Here is a 13,489-nt window from a genome sequence, read left to right as displayed (position 1 = left end):
TTTCCAGACGGCGGGTCTCAAGGTGAAGCGGGAAAAATGTCTACTAGGAGTGCCTCAGGTGGACTTTCTGGGATTTATGGTGGACGCAGAAGGGGTCCACCCGACTGGGGACAAGGTACGGGCCATTTGTGATGCCCCAGCGCCCAAGAGCAAGACTGAACTTCAGGCCTTCTTGGGACTATTGAACTTTTACCATTCCTTCCTTCCCCACAAGGCGGCGGTAGCGGAGCCCCTACACAGACTCCTGGACAAGCGGGCCCCTTGGGTGTGGGGCCAGCGCCAGGAGGCCGCATTCCAGGCAGTCAAGGACTTGCTTGTCTCAAACTCGGTCTTGGCACACTTCGACGAGAGGCTGCCGGTGGTGCTAGCATGCGACGCCTCACCCTATGGCATTGGAGCTGTCCTGGGGCACCAACTCCCGGATGGAAGAGAGGTACCGGTGGCGTACTTTTCCCAGACACTCAACACAACCGAGCGGAACTACTCGCAAATCGACAAGGAGGGTCTGGCAATCGTAAAGGGAGTAAAAAAATTCCATGATTTCTTGTACGGGCGGCCCTTTACCGTGGTGACTGACCACAAGCCGTTGCTTGGCTTGTTTGCCCCCGAAAAGCAGACCCCCCAAGTGCTGTCTCCTCGCGTCCTCAGGTGGTCAATTTTCCTTGCCAGCTACCAGTATGCACTGATTCACCGACCTGGGAAGGCGATGGGCCATGCGGACGCCCTCAGCAGGCTACCACTACCGGAAACAGGCCCTGACCCAGCACCTGCACAAGAGGTTATGAGCCTGGAGCTGCTTCCCGACCGCCCCATTCAGGCACAAGAAGTTGCACACCATTCCAAGAAAGATAGGGTCATCTCCCGGGTCCTGGACTGGGTGTGGAGGGGATGGCCCAGCAGCAGCCCCGGGCCAGAATTCGCCGGCTACACAACCCGCAAACATGAACTGTCGGCCCACAAGGGGTGCCTGTTATGGGGAAGCAGAGTCGTTGTTCCCCAGCCCCTCTGCAAAAGGGTCCTCACAGCCCTACACGAGACACATCCAGGGGTAGTAAGAATGAAGGCCCTTGCCAGGAGTTATGTGTGGTGGCCGGGGATCGATGGAGAGATAGAGGCCTGGGTCAAACACTGCCAGGCCTGCCAAGAATCCCGCCCAGACCCCCCAAGGGCCCCAGTCCAGTCCTGGGAGTCCGCCCGAGCACCATGGTCACGCCTGCATGTGGATTTCGCTGGCCCCTTTCAGGGGAAAACATTCTTCATAGTGGTGGACTCCTACACCAAATGGCTGGAAGTCGCACTGGTACCGTCCACTTCCACGTCCGCAGCCATCCGGGTACTACGCAGGCTGTTTGCAACCCACGGGCTCCCTGACACTCTCGTCTCAGACAACGGGACTGCATTTACGTCAGGAGAATTCCAAACCTTCACAGCGCAGAACGCCATCCGCCACATCCGTTCGGCGCCGTTCCACCCTGCCACCAATGGCCAAGCAGAACGCATGGTGCGGACCACCAAGGACACCCTTCGCCACATGACGCAAGGGGACTGGGAGTACCGCCTTGCCACATTCCTTCTAGCACAGCACAGCACCCCCAGCTCAACGACTGGCCGGAGCCCCGCTGAACTACTAATGGGTCGGCGCCTTGCAATCAGATTGGACCGCCTTCACCCCGATAGAGCTCAGGATGAGGTAGTGGTGGGGGAAGGCAGGAACCCCCGGACCTTCGAGGCCCAGGACCCAGTGTACGCAAAGAATTTTGGGGCAGGCCCAGCATGGGTACCCGCCACAATCACCAGGGTCACTGGCCCCGTGTCGTACGAGGTGCTAACGGATGGGGGGCAATGCTGGCGCCGCCACTGCGACCAGATACGGCGACGATTCCCGGGAGAAAACCAGGAGGAGGACAGGTCAGAGGAGTCCCAAGGGAACAGCGGGGCAGTGAGGCCCATAGAGCAGGAGGGGCCAGCAGGAGAGGCAGAATCAGTAAATACAGAGAGGACCCGTGAGGCCGAAAGGACACCGGAACCAGAACCACGACTGAGCGAGCCGGTTGCACCAGACCAAACAGCCGCATCACAGCCAGCATCCTTGGAACACGAGCCAGAACCCGGAGCCCGGACCAGGGAACACCCCAGGCCACAACGCACACGTAGGCCGCCGGCATACCTTGAGGACTATGAATGCGACCTCCCGGGCAGGACTGGAACTTAGAGGGGAGGGGTGTTATGTACTGAGTTGAATAGGATCCAAACTGTAGCAGTCTGATTGGTCCTAGAACAATAGGATCCAAAAGGCAGCAGTCTGATTGGTCCTAGAACAATAGGATTCAGAATGCAGCAGTCTGATTGGTCCTAGAACAATGCAGCAGTATGATTGGTTGGCAGGAACCACCCAATCCTGCTCCAGATAGAAGTGAATCCACAACCTGATTGGCTTACAGTAGAATTCCAGAATTAGCCAATCATGTGCAGCCCATTGTGTAAATAATGTATATAAAGCAGATACTGTGAGGGGACATTTATTCATTCCTCCTCACCACTATGAGCTGAATAAAGAGCATGAAATCACTTTGCGACTCTGAGTATATTTCACCTGGAGAAAGTGGACTTGGCTTCAGTCATTCATGCTTCGGTTACTTTCAGACTGGATGCAGTGGAGACTGGTCCATTGCCCCACCAGTCTCGGCCTGCCTCCAACTGCCACCTGCCTGCCATCTTACTTGCATCCAGTCCAAAGTGTGCCCGTGGCTGTCAGCTTCCTTCTGCTTCATGTCAGTATTGCCCTTGTACTACTCAACAGGGAGGAGGATGGAGACAAATGTAGAATTAGCTAGCTCTTCTTCCACTTACTGTCGGCCTCTATGACCTCTGCCCTTCCAGTCACCACTTGGCATCAGGAACCCCTTCTGAACCACAATAAGACACTTAAGGTGCTAAGCATTTGTTAAGGCTTCCACAGCATCTTTGCAAGGGAGGAGGATGGAGAGAAAACAACAATGGTCCACATCCCTGTGACCTCATTGGCCAGGGTCCCATGATTCACTAGCAGCCCTGCCAGGTCCACTGACCACCAGTCACTACTATTGGGGACCACTTATCCCACTGGTCTGCCCAGAAATGAAGATCAATGTCAGAAGCCTTGATCTAAGTGCAAGGAGATTTGGTGAGGGAGCACAAGAGACAGGGGCTTCTCTGTGTTGGTGATGCCATTCCTGAACACCCTTGATCTTCCTGTGTCTTTTGCTAGAAATCGAAGAAACTTTTATCTCACCAGGCTTTTCATGTGTAACATCTAGATCCGTTGTTGCTAGTTTTACTGCAGGGTTTGTTTGTTTTTTTAAAATTCTTGCTACTACTAGGTTTGTAATTTGCTTAGTTTTAAAGTGCCGGTTGTATTTTGTTATTGGTTTTAGAAAGTGCTTGTTGTGGTTGATCATAAAAAAGATTTTAATAGTAGTAGTAATAATAATAATCATAATAATAAACCAATCATGATTTTTATTTTTTATTTCTTAAAGGTAAAGGTACCCCTGACCATTAGGTCCAGTTGCGGACGACTCTGGGGTTGCGGTGCTCATCTCGCTTTACTGGCTGAGGGAGCCGGCGTTTGTCTGCAGACAGCTTCCGGGTCATGTGGCCAGCATGACTAAGCTGCTTCTGGCAAACCAGAGCAGTGCACTGAAACGCTGTTTACCTTCCCGCCAGAGCGCTACCTATTTATCTACTTGCACTTGATGTGCTTTCGAACTGCTAGGTGGGCAGAAGCTGGGACCAAACAACAGGAGCTCACCCTGTTGTGGGGATTCAAACTGCTGACCTTCGGATCGGCAAGCCCTAGGCTCTGTGGTTTAGACCACAGTGCCACCCGTGTTCCCCTTTTATTTCTTACTCTACCCCAAATATAACTTCAATAAAATCAGACGATGTGCTCTCTCTTGTTTTAGAATACACATCACCCACAAATCACTCCCAGTCAATGGTCTGCCTTTCCATTTTGGCTCACGTGTCATAGCAGAATGTCAGTCTGGTGGCTGCATTGTTCTGCCAGCACAGGGGAGACAAGAGCACATTTCTCTATGTAGTGGAAAGGCTTATTCATTTTGGCTTGTAGCTTGCTTACTCTTGATAGCATGGAAAGAACCTAATTCCTACATAGTCACCATCTCAGCAATGATTGACTATGGAAGACGTTCCTCCTGGACTGGACGCCTGATCCCCAAACTTTGTGCCCCCAAAAGGGGCAAAGATGTGCCAGGGTGGAAGAGAGGGAATATCCTATAATTATTTCCCCCCATGAAATATTTTTATTGTTTTTTCAGCTAATAACAGATAACAAACTCAAGAAGGTACGGAGGCACTGCGCATGGCCAGGTACATACGCAATGATAGCAGCAGCAACCTTGTGTTCAAAAGTACACATATCCCCTCCTTCCTTGTTTGGAGGCCAGTGAAGTTTCTAACTTTTGTTCCTATTGCTAAGAAAAGGGTACCCTACCACATCAAACCTGCCATGTTTACCAGATCCCTTGATTATTTACTCTCCCATGGTGCTCCAACTTTCAAAGGTTATCTGGTCCAACTCTCTGGCCAATGCCAGATATCTGCTGCTACGAGTGACCATGCAGCAGGGTTGCCAACTTGCCAATATTGAATAAAATATTGGGGGGGGGGGGACAACAAGAAAGCCCTGCCCTACATAATCAATCACAAGATGCGGCACATGCACACCATTTCATTTGAATAATATAGTAATATTATAATAATTTATTATTTATACCCCGCCCATCTGGCTGGGTTTCCCCAGCCACTCTGGGCAGCTTCCAACAAAATATTAAAATAAAATAGTCTGTCAAACATTAAAAGCTTCCCTAAACAGGGCTGGCTTCAGACGTCTTCTAAAGGTCTGGTAAATGTTTTTCTCTTTGACATCTGGTGGGAGGGTGTTCTACAGGGTGGGTGCCACTACGAAAAATCAACTTGGGGGGGTGGCCTCCTCAAATATTTTTTTGGGGGTGCCTAAGGGACCTTGGGCCCTAGGAGTTGGCTCCTATGCCATCCAGCATCTGTTAAAAACCTCTAACACAGGAGTAGGGAACCTTTCCTTAACAGGATTCGCCTTGTGGGCCAAAATTCTTATAATTTGAATTAGGTTCATACCCTCTGGTGCAACAGAGTCGCATGCATTGTCCATCCCCCCCCCCAGTCAATCTATATATCAGTATTCATAATCCCAAGGAAGACAGTAAAGACTCACCTGGGTTCTCTGACACACCTTGTGTTACAGATGAAAAATGCAGGGGAGTCCCAGAGGCATCATCATAGCTCAGGTAGTGGTATGGCCCCATCTGTAAATCCAGGTGGACTGGAGAAAGCAAGTGCCACCCCACACAATCCAATGCAGTTCCCCATCATGTTCCTTGTTGCAAAAGTCTGATCTTTTGGGGAAGCAGGTTTGTTGTTGTGCCAGACCTCCTGATCAACTATCATTACACAACCTGAATTTGTCAAGGTTGTAACTGAATCCCATTTTAAAATAGTGATGTTCTGGAACCACCAGAACTGTTTGCCTGACCCCTATAGTATCAACAGTAGGTTTCTTCTGTTCCTCTCCTCCCTTGCAACATTCAGCTCAAATCTGTCATTCAGATGTTGGAAAATGTTGGCAGAAGGTTTAATTTCCATTACAAAATTTTCCAGTAGCTTCACATTAGTCATTCTGGCTTTTATAATATAAATGGGCTCAAAATCAGTGAGGATAAGTGCATCAAAGAGGGCCAAAGACTGCAAATTTCTGACCATCACTAAACTACTGTACTGGCAGTGGAAAGTGTATAATGTTTTAAATGCTTTACAGTCCCTTTTCTTAATGTTATTTGTTTTTATTTTATTTTATTAGATTTATATACTGCCCTTCATCAAAAAAACTCTGGGTGGTTCACAAGATAAAAACACAAGACCAAAGCACAAATAAATAGCTAAAACACAGACAACAAACCAATAACTCCCAATAATTTACTCCAATACAAATACTTTTTCTGGTTTACAAAAAAAATATGAAGGAACCTAGATTGTATATTCCAACAAGTTCATTGTGGTTTAAATTGAGGGCCCCATTGATTGGAACTCATTTACTCACTGGATGATGAAAGAACTCTTCTTTTACCCCTTTCTGTGTAGACACTGAAGAATTGTTGATCCTCTTCTTAAGCTGAAATCCTACATGCATTTACTTGGGCGTGAGCATCACTGAATACTGTGGGTCATACCTCTGAGTAAACATTCCCTTGTGTATTGCCACCAAAAAATGATACTACAGCAGCCCAGTCTCTGCAGTTCCTTACCCATGCCTGCAAAGTAGCATAGCACCTAATTTGAACATCAAAATGAATCTCTGAGAGATTGTAGCATGGCCCCAGAGTCAACATAGCACTAGCCAAATTAACTTTCCCCCAGTTATAACAAAACCAGACCATTAAAACTAGATTTTGTTAACACGCGAGTAAGCAGCATTCTTGCCAGAGTCACTCTTCGGGTTATGCAAATTGTTTAAGAATTCAACTGGGAATATCATCTGAGTGCCCAATCACTCAGAGATATGCATAAAAGATATGCTTTTATTTTATTTTTTATTCCCACACATTGGGTTGCACCCAACTAAATCATTGCACACACAGAACAACTTCCAAAAGTCCAACATAATGTCTCTTTCCCTCAAGACCTGTGCTTCCCCCATATCTTCTCTGGAAGGTTCAGGGGAAACCCAGAAGTTCCATTGCACTCCAGGAAGTCATTCTACGTGTGCAATGGTTGGGTATGAGCCACCATTTAATTTCCACCCTCTTAACTATCAGGGAACACAGCAGAAAACTCAAGCAAATATCTATTGGGAAGACACTTCAACAATCTCATGATATTTTTAGTGATAAACAGGACAATATTCTTTAGCATCTCTTGGTCATGCTTGTCCTCCATCCACTAATTCATGCTTATAGCTCTTCACTGCATCTTCTCCAGTTTTCAAGATCCTGGGTATACAGTGGTCAACAGTGAGGCTGCAATCCTAAGCCCATTTACTAGGGCGTAAGCTCCAGTGAACATTGTGGGCTGTATAGTGCGACTTACTTCCATGTAAACATGCACTAAGTCTGCACAGGTAATATTCAGCAGTGATTTTGTTGACATAACATTGAGTAGGACATTAAAACCTACCATCCCGCTCCCTCAGTAAATGTTCTTATCTAACATGAATATGATATTTGCCATATTTTTTTCTGCTCTACTGAGGAGACAATTTTGCTTGAAAGCTGAAACTGTTATAATGAAACAGAGGACAGAAGACAACCCATTTACTCTGCACATCTAATATGACTGAACATTGGTCTGTATGCCCTGATCCCAGCAGATCTAAATGCATTTGCCAGACCAGGTCAATATTAGCCCTGGAAGGCATCCTGTGCCAAGGCGTTATGGGGAATGGTGTTGACAAGTCAACAGGTGACAGTCATCTAAGTCTTCACTAAGTCAATCCTATGGCCCCAGCAACTCATTGCCTTTCCCACCTCTGACGGCAGCTGTTTTACAGTTCACAAAAACCCTCTGGAGCAATTGGAAGAGGCAGAAGGGGGAAGACTGTTTCCCATTTAAACTGCAGGGGGTAGTCAGGGAGGCAGAAGGTAATTTCCCAATCTGGAAGGTGTCCAGGATGCCAGGACTTCCACACATGAGATGTTTGATAGCTCAAGAGACAAACTTTCCTGCTGCACAGATCTCCTGCTGTGCTGCCACTCAGTTAGTAATAATCAGCAAGGCAGGCTAGGTTGGGACACTGCCAGCAAGGTAGCCCAGCCTTATTGCAGAGTGCAGAGTAATAGGGCACAGAATGCCCTTCAGTTGTCACACCAGGGCATAGGGGCATTGCTCCTCTTATTTGAAAAGCGGGCAGATTGCAAATATGGGCCTACTCTTGCTCCCTATGGCACCCATTTCTTCTTTGAAGACATTGCTTCTTGCAGATGGGCTCAAGGAACCAAATAATTGCTAAGGATTTCCTAGAAATATCTGAAATACACATGGCTTCTGATTCTATGCTTCTGCAGTCACAGAGAACAGCAATGCCACTTTCAAGACACAACCCATTTTAAGAGAATATTTTCCCAAGATCTTCTAGATTCTTCTGATTTTCGAATTCCTTTCGATATGAGACATCAAAAACAACGGCTTTATTAGGTGTAATACTGAAGTGGATGAAGTGAATAATGTTTATATATAGTGGATAGATGAAGAATAGGAAGTTCCTTAGCTTCTTAACTTTTTCTTGCTCTCTTTTCTCTTTTCTGTCTCTCTTTTCACTTTCTCTCTTTTAATTCCTTTTCTATTCCTTTTTCTCTTTCTTTCTTTCTTTCTTTCTTTCTTTCTTTCTTTCTTTCTCCTTTTTGCCTCTGGATTAATGTTTTAGTTTGGACCCCAAAAATATATTTGACAATAATCTTTGTATTTTTCTTTATAAACTCTAATAAAATGTATTTTTTAAAAAAAGAGAGACATCAAAAAACAAGAGGGGAATTTATATTCCTAAAACTGTGTTATTATTATTATTATTATTATTATTATTATTATTATTTCTTGGACCATCTAGGAAGGGGGCATCAACCAGTTTATCAGAACTGTAACACCTGAATCACAGTTTCTCCCTTGCACCTTTTTGCACCTGGCCATTTGTCTTGAGAATTTAGCCTGTCAGTACTGTACTTGAAGAAAGAAGCAACCATTCATGTTGTAGGTATATGACATACACAGTTGGAGATTATTCTACTCAAATCTTTATCAAAATGTGAACTCATATGCTGGAAGGCAACCTTGAAAAATGACTAACTACAAGCAAAGGCACCTGTTTTGATGCATATAGTATGAATATTTATTGGGTTCAACAGCAATGAGGACTGCACAACATAACTCTTCTGCCTGAGGGAAGATCTTGCCTTGTGGTGTGGTGGGGAAAATACTGTTCATGCTTAGATACCAAAAGAACTCTCCATTGGTGCACTGGGGAAAGAATAGCACTTTTTTTGGAGGCCAGAACTAAAAAAATGAAAGCTCCTGTTTGTTATCTAGAATAAAGTTGTTGCAATCTAGAGCTTTGTGTTATCCTTACAACAGCGAGAGTCTACATTCTGCAACCATTTGCACCATACTGGACCTAAGACACAAAAATGCCCATCTTTATTTTAACCAAATCCAGCCACAGCACATCTCCAAGGCTCAAAGTAAGCTAAAATAAACATCACACATAGTTATTATGTGTGTATGACATCAAGTGTATGTAGAAAAGTACTAGGCTGTCTGCTTTGCCAGTCAAAGCAGAAATTTTGTATTGCAATTCTATCCATCCAGCAACCACGAAGGTGCCAGGACACAGGTTAATCTTAGCTCACTCACTGGAACGATGTGCCACTTCTAAAACAGACCTGTGCAAAGAAGTTTGGAGCAGGACATTAGTGTCTGCTCTGCATAAAGATCTAAGGATTTTTGCCGAATGCTTTGGAACCTTTCTGAGTTACCTCTTTTGCAGAATGCCTCCCATGCAAACACTGCCTGATCCCTTGTGCCCCTTAGGACTTGAACAATTTAAAAGTGAATTCCTCTGTTTAGATTGTCAAGCAAACGTTTTTGACCAGTGTGTGTTGCTTCTGTTGTCTCTCTCCCTGGTATCCGCCTCCGTGGCTCGTAGCAATCCACTGCATCATCCCCTTGTTGAGCGCCAAGGCAGGGCAGGGGATAACGAGCAGCCAGAGTCATCTTGGTGCCCATCCATCATCGCTTGAGCTCTTTGTTCTGACAGCTGCATTTTGTCTCCTAATTTTAGAGCAACACTCCATCAGAAAAGCAGGAGGAGAAAGGATCCTCAGCTTTTGATTGAAGAGGTAGGGCAAGAAGATGTATCCTCCAAACCACCTCAGGATACAGGACTGCTGGGAGTCAGCATCCTCCTAATTCCTATCAAGAGCTCTTGAGATGTCTCAGCATAGTCACGCTCCTGTGATCTCATAGCTTGCCTTCCATCTCTGCCTGTTTTCTCAACTTATTAACACTCATGAATAAAAGCAGCTGTGCCTTTACACTTGATTGTTGCCATCACCGAGTTCCTCCCCATTCCTCTCTTGCTTTCCAAGGTATCTTTAGTCTCAGCTGCGTTTTCCATAATCCAACATAAGGTTCGCAATGAGTTATCTTGAAAAGGAGGACATCAGCTGATCTGAATGAAAGCAGACTGGATAAACATCTGTGGTGGGTGCTTAGGCCTGGGGAGTCCTGCCAGTCCAAAGGAACCAAATATAAGACCTTTCAGGTAAACTGTAGAAGCAAAGCAGGGCTAATATGCTAATCATCTGACCCTGGGTTTTTAGTTTTTGCTGAATAAGAACAAATATCAATTTGAGTCAATTCGGGTATTCCATGGAATGATGTTTGCTCCGATGGAGCTTTAAAGAGCAAGTTTTCTCAGGGAAAGCTCTGAAGGGAAAAAAGAGCTTTAAATTGAACAAAGAGCTTTAAATTGTGGACTGTACCTCGAAAGAGCAAAGGAAATTTAAGTGTGGGTGAAGCCATAATTAATACCATGTTTTGGGACCTGGTTGGTATATCCTATTCTGAGCTTTGGTGTGATGATTCTGAGAGCATTATAAACAAAATGTCAAGGTTCACGGGGAAAGCCTGAAAGTTTTATCTATAGATCTGAGAATAGCTGTCAACTTTTCACTTTTCTTCCGAGGAATCCTGTTCAGAATGAGGGAATTTCCCTTAAAAAAGGGAAACGTTGACAGCTATGGATCTGAGAATTGCTTTCATGTATCTCTTGTTCATATGTTCCCCACCCCTTAAATAACAACATGTCTGACTTCTTTTCCTCTTGACTTCCACTTTTTTAATGGGTTCTGTATTCTGAACCATCCTCAATTTTATTTTGACTCATACTGATGACTTCTAACTATACTTCCAACGTGGTTTAACATTCAAAGTTTTAATAAAACAGTCACAACCTGTGAATTTGACCAAGCAGAGGGAGGCAGGGGTGGAGAAATTAGGCATATAGGAAGGGATCAAATGGTCGAGCTGCAGGCATTCGTGTCGGATCCGATAACAGGCATAAGGCGTGAGAGAGGCTGCGAGCATGAGCCAATTCCCACAGAAACAAAGGGGAAGTGGGATTTTGCCACTTTCCCTGTGAAAAGTCACGTTTGCTAAGGGAAGTCATGAAACCGAAGCCTCAGATCAGGTTCTCAAACACTTTGCACAAGAAATAAAAGAGAAAGAAATCAGGGATGGTGTTTTATGTCCTGTCATGGGCAGTGTGGAATGCGGCCCTTTTTGCTGTTTCAAAGGAATCACAATTAAGAGCTTGTATTGTTCACATCAAAGGCATGTTTCTTTCCTCTCTGCTTCCCCAAGTCCAACAGCAGGTCTTTCTGCATCCAAGGCCATGCGCCTGATTCCACGTTCTGTCTTTCCTGCAAATGTTAGAATTTCCAGCTGTATGGTAGAGGAGCTTAGCCTGGAGAGGCAGCCAGATGTCACTGGCAAAGGAGAAGCTGTGAGGATAGTGCATTTTTTTGTAAAATGAGATGTTTGCAACATCTCCTTCCCTCTTTGACTGTGGTAGAGCATCATGGCTTCTGCTCAATTGCCATTTGTAACCGAGCCAGCCAGGTGAATGGAGTTGGGCAATCTAGACTCCATCTTCCGCAGCTGTCCCACAGCCACAGAGGGTCTGAGGGCGGTGGTTTGGATGAGAGGGCTGTCACAACGAGCTGCTGCCATTCTTTGCTCTCAGGCTCGGATTGCACTCCAGAGCGCTGCTCGAACTGATAATTCTCAAAGCCTCATGGCACAGGCTGAAAGCGCATAATGCAGTCATCTTGCTGAAGCTAAGCAGGGCTGGCTGCAGTCAATGGCTGGATAGGAGGCTGCCTGGAAACCCTATGTACATATTCAAGGAGTTCCATAGGGAAAAAGCAGAACACACAAGAAATGAATGAAATTAAGCCAGTCCTGAAGCAAGACACTCAGAGAAGAGTGTTGAGTTCTGTCATGGGCATGTGTATATAGTGTAGCCTAGCAGAAACTATGTGGACAGTTGGCATGGAGCATTACTATCTAATCCAAACTAGTGTCGGGAGAATGAGTGCAGGATTTGTAGGACGGATGGGAAATCTCATTCTGTGGCTGAGTGGTTTGAAAGAATACAGTTACTTCCAGCATACATCATCCAGATCATCTGGAGATTATCTGGTGGAGCACAGTTCTTTGTCCACTGTGTTACAGAGGCCTCAACTGCCACTTTCAGGTGGGTTTTTTTTTAAAAAACCAAGCACAAATTTTATGAAATAAAATTTCGTAATCGGAGCTGGGAGCGGAGAGGGTGTTTATTGGCTTGTGGGGGTTTTAAAATCTTCTTTATTGCGTATTTTGTTTTTTATGTTGTATCTTTTTGTTTTGAACCACCCTGAGATCTATGGATGAGGGGTGGTATACAAATTACCGTATTTTTTGCTCTATAAGACTCACTTTTCCCCTCCTAAAAAGTAAGGGGAAATGTGTGTGCGTCTTGTGGAGCGAATGCAGGCTGCGCAGCTATCCCAGAAGCCAGAACAGCAAGAGGGATTGCTGCTTTCACTGCACAGCGATCCCTCTTGCTGTTCTGGCTTCAGAATATTCTTTTTCTTGTTTTCCTCCTCCAAAAACTAGGTGCGTCTTGTGGTCTGGTGCGTCTTATAGAGCGAAAAATACGGTAAACAAGAAGTCAAGTTGCTGGTTCGATGCTGCAGGACACTCTTCCAGGAGAAATCCTCACTATTAACCTATTCAGCTATTTAAATTGTTTCGATTAGGCAGTCATTTTAATGATTTTTTTTTTAAAGCTACCCCGCCCCCCGGTGTTTCATGTTTTATCATATACTACTGTATATTATATGGCAACTTGATATTTTTACATGGACTAGTAGATATTAAAAACCTCTATAAATAAATAAATAAATACATCAACAATATATACCTAATAGCCACCTGCAGTGGTTAGGTCAAGAACAGCTCAAGGAAGCATTTTAGTGGAATTGCCCACAAAGCTAGTAAGTTGTTTAAAATTGTCTTTAAAAATTTTTTTAATGCTGTAACCCACCCTGGGACCTTTGGGTGAAGGGTGGGTAATAAACAAACAATTACTATTTATTATAATAATAATAGTCAGAGTGGTGCTTTGGCAATGCCTGCATGTGTGTTGGTGTGATGCATTGGAGTGAGAGAAACCAATTTCAGATTCAAGCATTCCAACTTAATGGACTACAAATGTTGGGTTTTACTTGAAAATTTGGGGCCTTGAATTTCATGTGGCATAAAGAGGGCCTTAAATTTTGAAAACTTGAGATGCGGATTTTATTTCTACTCCTCCACAAGCCATCATGACTGGCCCCGGACACTACAGAATCTCACAATCTCC

At 45.1% G+C, this 13,489-nt stretch overlaps 1 long non-coding RNA gene across 1 annotated transcript in view; it reads left to right on the top strand.

Moving 5' to 3' along the window:
* The window catches only part of LOC308477797, a 69,860-nt gene extending 59,825 nt beyond the window's left edge, over window positions 1-10,035 (top strand). Inside the window, exon 3 of the long non-coding RNA XR_013986708.1 lies at window positions 9,863-10,035. This is a non-coding gene — a long non-coding RNA (uncharacterized lncRNA). The remainder of the gene's footprint in view (window positions 1-9,862) is intronic.
* Window positions 10,036-13,489: the final 3,454 nt, after the last annotated feature.

Source organism: Podarcis pityusensis, assembly GCF_964106645.2.
Source record: "Podarcis pityusensis genome assembly, chromosome: 5".
Taxonomy (NCBI): domain Eukaryota; kingdom Metazoa; phylum Chordata; class Lepidosauria; order Squamata; family Lacertidae; genus Podarcis; species Podarcis pityusensis.
The sequence above is the reverse complement of the archived record's forward strand: the minus strand, read 5'-3'. Positions and strand labels throughout refer to the sequence as shown.